Below are 7,500 nucleotides of genomic sequence, written 5' to 3'. Positions count from 1 at the left end.
TCTTATCTAGTGCTTCTGTTACTGGTAAATAGCTGATAGAGATGATGTAGCGTGCAGCAAGGGTTGTCTAAACTGTGCAAATGGCGTTAAGAGAAATGTTAGTGGCAAGTCATCGATGTAAAATTCTGAACAGGTCTGAAATTTGAAGCATACTTAAGGAACTCATTTCACTGCTGCATTGTTATGGCAAATTTTGAACCAATCACGCATGGTAAAAGTGAGACCGTAATACCAAGTTCTGTAAGGGCTGAATGGAGTTAAGCTATGCATAAGACCCCAAGTACGCATTGCGGACCTATTTTTTTCTTTTCATTCAGCCATGATTTTCCTTCCAACATCACTGCGAAATCCCGCCTCCCTGTGTGTACTTTTGTTCACCTTCCTTACGACTAGACGTATAGCTTGTCCTTGGTCGTTGAGAATTCGGAAAGTTGCTCTTTTTTTGCTTTTAAGTAGTTTTGAATTTACGCAACACTCTTCAACAAAACACAATTAATTGAAGTGCGATCGCCCAGGCCGTGAATGTAGTCATGAGAAGGACTGCCGGACTGTGTACCACAAGAATCAAAACTCCTACCTGTAAAATCTGGCCATATTCTTTCTAGGAAAAATTCTTCGAATTCTCTTAATTTTACGAATCGGTTGAATTAACGCCTTGATTGTTTTGTTTGAAGATAGTTCGAATGTGGTCGTACAGTTTTTTAGCTCTGAGGGCCTCAACGACTAGCACGATACTACAGTGCTCTTCGCTCTGTTCGAGTGCTCAAGGGTATGCGTGGCGCACTGATATGTACACCTTCAAATTCTAGTTAAAATCGGCTGACGGGGCTGGCCCGGCGGCTTATGTACTCAAGCGGATACACACTATCGGTCGCCTCTGATTTTCATTGTAAAATTGATTCAGTTCCGGTATGCAATCGTTCACTCTAGAGCTGGTTAAAAGGTCTCTGCATTCACCGTAACTATGACGTTACTTGTCTCCGCACAAGAAAGAAACACTTGTGCACTATCATTAATGATTTATCTTATTACTTATCTTGTCGCGTTTGTACGTATTTCGCTACCGTTCGATAAAGTTTTACTTTTTTTCAGACATCTTTCATTGGCGGTGCAACCTTTAAAGTGTACTAAAGTCGACGTTTTTCAAGAAATCCGGTCGTCGTTAAAAAGTATATTAAGACTTCAATATAAAATATTTTTCTTAATTCCATCACAAGAGAATACTCCCAGTGCCATTACTATGAGCAAAATAAATAAAATCAGAGGAACTGTAAATGAGAAATGACACTTGTGGCCATCGAATGGAAACTGCTCAAGTGGTGAAGAAAAGAGAAAAACTGAAATTTCCTATGAAAATTTTCATCGGGTGAAAAGGAGTTGACAGTTAAAAAACAATGTCGATTTTCTCCACACGACGGCCGTAACAGCAGACGCCTGATCGCTGGTGTCAACCGGGGAATCCCCTTACCATCAATAACTTACTTGATTGGTGGATTATTTTTGGATTGTTTAATTATCGTGATTGGATCAATCTCATTCACACCAGTCCTATGTTTTTTCTAATCGTTTCTCAGCTGATGTTTTTCCAGCGTAACTCTTCCTTTCTTGCCGCTCTTTTGCAATTTTATTGTGTGTCTGAGCTCTCGAAATTTTATTAGAATTTGTTTACTCTTCACAAAAGGATGTTTGATGGATATAACCGTAGCAATGATTCGTCCGATCGGACTTAAAAGCTACGGAAATACATGTAAAGCGGGGATTTGGAGAGTCGTTTTAGCGATAGAACCTGGTTAAAAGCCGCTGTGTTGATATTGAATTTATCGCCAGTGCACTGATGCGAAGTACAAGAAACAAGAAAGGAAAACTAGGTGCCGCTTCGTGGGATCAAGTGAAAGGAACACTCAGTAACGATCGTTTGGACGTTCCGTCGGTCTAAACGGTCGTTTTCACCTATCCTTTTGTCGTAGATGGCTGAAAATCGACTGAACTGTAATAGAAGTAGCAAACCTACAATTATAGATCTCTCCAATGTGGTAAAGAGCAGTGCGATTATGGCTAAATCGTAAAATAGTATAGACCGATTGAAGTCTCCGTTAGATGTTTTTGAAATCATGTTGTGATTTTCCTATTCTTCCGATTCTACGATGTTACCTAGATGCTCTACAAATCATTCTCCGATTCTGTGATTTTAATTAAGATACATCATTACATTTTAAATCATGTTCCGATACTCTGATTTTTAAAATTTAAATCTTACCCCGTTTATACGTATTCGCTATCGTTCGGTAGAGTTTAACTCTCTCTTTTTCGTTTTTCGTTGGCTGTGCTACCTCCAAAGCGCACTTCAATATTAATTTCAATTTTAGTCCTGCAGGAAGTGACGTCAACCGACCTCAAGCGTAACTTTTTAAACGACTTCTGGCTATCAATCTCTGAAGGCAACTAACGCACGCACAGTTCGAGAAAAAAAAATTATATACGCAGACAGACAGAAAATGTTTAGCCAGACCGCATATTAAAAAATGGGATCCGTAAAAATTGAGAAGCCAACTATCTGTAAAGCTCTGTAATATCCAAAGGTCTGCATTTAAATGAAACATGTACCACGACAATTAAAACTCCTACCTGTAAAATCTGGCCATATTCTTCCTACGAATAATTCTTGGAATGCTGTTAATTTTACCAATCGGTTGAACGTCTTGACTGTTTGTTTCAATTGAAGATAGTTTTAAGCATCTGGCCGCAGATTTTCTCAGCTCTACCATTAGCGCTTGCTTCTGTGTGACTACTGGCTATTGTTTCTGATAGAGACTTAAATAAAACATGATTCGAAGGCGCGCACAGTATGATAAGTGAATTCCACCCCCCCCCCCCTCCAAATTTGAATGAATTTTAAGTTTCTAGATTGTTCTAGATTGCTGCAGATTATTCTAGATTGTTCCATTGATTCCGGGCTTAATTGTATTGTTTTCATTCAGTTACGATTTAGGGAGTCAGGGTGGCTTAGAAATACAGAAGGGCTTTGTATAGGGAGTCAGGGTGGCTTACTGGTTATCAAGCGCTCCTCCCGCCTCTGCGACCCGGGTTCAACCCTGGCCTGGAGGTCGTATGTGGGCTGAGTTTCAGTCGATCTCAACCTGACTCGAGGGTTTTTCTCCGGGTACTCCGGTTTTCCTCCCTCATCAAAATCGACTCACAGCTAATTAATATCTAATTAACAGCTATCTGTGGTGCTGTGCTCCGACATCAAACATGGACTGTATAGCGGCAGCCAGAGGCGCCTTTGTATGCTTTCAGCGCTATGTCGTGAGCCGCGCCCTTCGTAATCCAGTCCTCGACTGCAATTAAGGGTGATCAGCACTAGCAATATATATATATATATATATATATATATATATATATATATATATATATATAAAATTTCCTTCACACATAACTGGGAAATCCCTCCTTCCTGTGTGTACTTTTATTGACTTTCCGTAATGTTTTGTCCTTGGCCGTTGAGTATTCGGAAAATTTGTTTTTCTTTTGTTTGCTTGTTTTGGGTTGCAGGGAATGAGTTAAGAGAGTTGCCATACAACTTTGATTATCTTGTTTTTGCTATAATACTCCGTCTGTATTACAACAGAATTTGTCAGCGCCGAGGCTCTTTTGTCTCGTCATGAATATTTACTATGCAACTATTATATTCACCCGGATAAATAATATTCCCGTGGGCAAGTATATTCCTTGGCTTCAGAAGTCGTCTTACGACGCTGTCGAAATGATTTTCCTAGTCTAGGGCTAAAGGCTGGAACAACAATTCTTGGGGGAAATGTTTCGATGTGCTTCCACCTGATCACTTGCGATAAGATGAAACACTATCAGGCTGAGTTAAACAATCAGCGGGATAATAAGAAATGACAATTGAAATTATATAACGGTAAAGAAATATAAGGGAAAAGTGGATTACATTTCATCCTTTTACCCTGCAGACTTGAGCTACTACAAAAACACAACTTTAATATTGAAACTATTAAAAGTGACTTCAAAATGGAATTAATTAAGTCGGACAGAGCTTAGAGGGTCAACGACTGCATGTATTAAATATTTTTAAATTGTTCAGTGTCAGTTGATTACCTCTAACAGAATTGATATACATAAAAACAATTATTAACAATCGCATGGGTAGCCACAAGCAAGTAACGACGTTTTAGCTGTCACTGCGTATTTAGTTTTGAAAGAGCGTATTTAGTTTTGAAAAGCTAGACTTCTTTGGCAACATGTATTTTGGTAATCATTGTCATGACAACGTGACAAGAATGAGAAATGATAGTTTCCGCTTCCCACAACCGATCGTGAGATATTATTTTACGGTTAATTAAGGATTTTGAACGAGGGTAAGGGTTAGGGTATCCGCCATTTTTTTTTTTTTTTTTTGGATTCAAAAATATCCGCTGCCACAAGTAGCGTATTCCAATCGTTTTCGATTCGTTTTCACTGTCCAAACGTATCCGGATACACTCTAGTGTCACGTACTTTTGACAAAGATTTTGCTTGTTGAGCATGCGCAAAATCGTATGTTGGCGCCATTTTCTCTGCGTTATAGATGAGTGGCACGTGCGAGTCTTCCTATAGAGCGTTTTCACATGACGTCACGGCAGCCATGTTGGTGTTCCAAAACAAAGAAACGGCGGCCATGATGGTGTACCAAACTAATCCACCGGGAATTGAACTTTATTTTTATGCAGATAGTTTCTTTTGTTTCATCAAATTAGCATTTATTTTAGTCACGTGAGTGAAAAGGCTCTATTGTGGGTCCAAGGTCGATACGCCATGTTGATTTATCTCAACCGAGAGAGACTGGATCCGATAGTGCTACGTTAGCGCATTCGAAAAAATTTGCGGATATGATCGTCAGGTATCCGAATTCGTAGCGTATTCAAAAATTTCCACTCTGAAAGACCGTGTTCGAGAATTTCCGGATACGGTTACCGTCGCCAGATCATCGGCGTGTGGACGCAAGCCGTATTCGAAAAACAAAAAAATTGCCGATGCAAAAATTTCCGGATAAGTGTGGACGGGGCCTAAATTAATGCTTGTGTTTTGGAATTTAAAGCCAGATAAGAGCATGCGCGTTTTCGACAGACGTTAAAACGGCTTCAACGATATTCAACATGTTAAACCAATGTTGTGTGAAACTTTAAATCAGTCTAAATTTGAGTCTACACTCTTTCAGCATTTTCTGCACTTCCAACCATATCAAACACTGAACCTTGTCAAATTCAACGCCCTCTATATTTGATTCAACAGAAAGCTGAATGCGGCATATTGAACAAACGTTGAGAGCTCTTAAACGGGCGCTTGGTGAAACACGCGGATGAAAGTTTGTGGCGCCTCGCATGCACGAAAGGGTCTTTTAAAAAGATGTACTTCACGCAGTGAATCACTCAATAAGGGGTATGTAGGGGATGCTTAGATCAATTTATTCAAAATGGCAGCCACTCAGATAGTTCAAGATGGCAGTTATTTAAGGAAATAAAAGCCTGGCAAGTAATTGTTTTATTACACATTTAAACCCTTTTTTTTGCAAAGAATTCTCTTATACAAACTTGCAAAAGTGAACACAAATGATGTGTTAGAAAAACGCAGAAGGACTGATGTTACGAAAGATAAAATCTTCGCTGAAAAACACCACAGAAAATTGACAAATTTTACGCCGGGAAACTTCAATATCTAGATGACCAAAGCCTTAAGACCATGTTTGAAAAAGTTATTCTCTCCGAGCAAAATATAGAGGGACAAATCTACAAATCTATAAATTTACAAATCTGCAATTCTGCGTATCATGCATAAAACAAATAAAATTAATGGTTACTGCCATAAAATTAACTAAAATGTGATCAAAAGACACACTTATTGAGTCACTAACAGTGCCCTCCAGGCACCCCATGATCTGTTCCTGATCATCTTATATTTGAACAGCAGATATACTTTGATATCAACCTTGTTCAGAGGGTCTCTTTGTCGATCAACGACAATGCAGACTCTGGGAACGAGGTTGCTTTGACATGTTAACTGGCGAAGTCGCAATTCAAGGTATAAGGACTATTAATGCTGCTATATAAGTCTTTGAGACGGATAACCTTCATTTATTATCGATTATGGGGCTGTTTACATGGCAAGAAAAAACAGTGCATTTAATTTGGAAGATGCCAGAAAGCAAACTATTTTCCACGTGGCTTACATGCAGTAATTTCGGTCCGGGTAAGGCAGAAGCAGCTGAATGTTCGTCCGTCCGCCATCCTTTCAACAGGATTTCACAGATTGAAAGTGGTTTACAAGGCAGTAGGATGTTCCTATCTCCCAGATTGAAAAATGTTATCACTAGAAACAACCTTACTTAGGGGCCGAAGACCACTTTTTGCATGCAAACTGAATTTGGAAACCAAATAGTTCGAGGATGACCCATGTAAACACTCCCGAGATGTATTAATCAATTCTACTTTTTAAGCAGTTAAAAATAGCATATTTGCATCGTCTTAGGCACTACGTCCGTTCAAGTTAATAACGCAAAAAACATAACCATGAAAACTCTATTTTCACCAACAATTTATCGTCCTTCACATAACGAGGACCAAAGAACTCCTCGCTTCGAGCTAACCTTTCATAGCCATACCCAGTGAGGCAAATGGCCTCATGGGGCTGTTGCAAGGCCAACGAGTTGGGCTTTGCTTGTATGATCCGACTGATGCCGCCACGGGCTGTGGGACCACTCCCATCTAAAACGCTAATAGTAACTGTCCTAGCAGAAGGTTAATCTAGGAGATCATCAAATCGCGAGTTGCTGATTCCATTGTTTTATCTCCTCGGTACTGCAGCAATGCTCGGTGGGCTTTTCCGCGTTCCCCATAGAAGACACTAAATTGACTGTGCCTGGTTGGTCACCTGAAGGTAGAACTGGCATCTTTGATGCTGCATATCTGTCACCTTGTTCCTGTTTAGGAAAGCAAGTCACATCTTCTCGATTGGATTGTCGCTCTCCTGTAGCTGTCCAATACGGCCGATAGCTGCTAAATAAAATTGAATGCCCCTGTCAGCCAAATTATGGATTAATTGTTTAAGAATCATGAGAGGCTCCTAAGAGCTATCTCGTGGTATTACGTAAGGACGCGCCTTCGTTTTTCTGCGGTATTTTCCCATGCGGGCAGACTCAATGGCGGATTTATGTGCTCCCACGAGCCAATCTCGTTCCCAGAGTCATCATTTCCTTGACCACATTTGATTGGCTGTTGAAAAACGGTATTATTTCCTGCCATTTTCAAATATTAATCCTAAACTCGAAATCGTGATTTCCTCTGGATTTTTATCAATACGAAGTTGAATGAAAGATGATGTAGGAGTAAATCTTTTTACAACTTACCAGTTCCGTAACGTTTTTGTTTTTGAAAAAACAGCATTTTGAATTTCCGAATTGTCACTTGCGTGACACCAACTACTGAAATCTGTTTTGATTGAAGA

The sequence above is a fragment of the Montipora foliosa genome, chromosome 10 (assembly GCF_036669935.1).
Source record: "Montipora foliosa isolate CH-2021 chromosome 10, ASM3666993v2, whole genome shotgun sequence".
Classification (NCBI taxonomy): domain Eukaryota; kingdom Metazoa; phylum Cnidaria; class Anthozoa; order Scleractinia; family Acroporidae; genus Montipora; species Montipora foliosa.
This window is presented reverse-complemented; position numbering follows the sequence as displayed.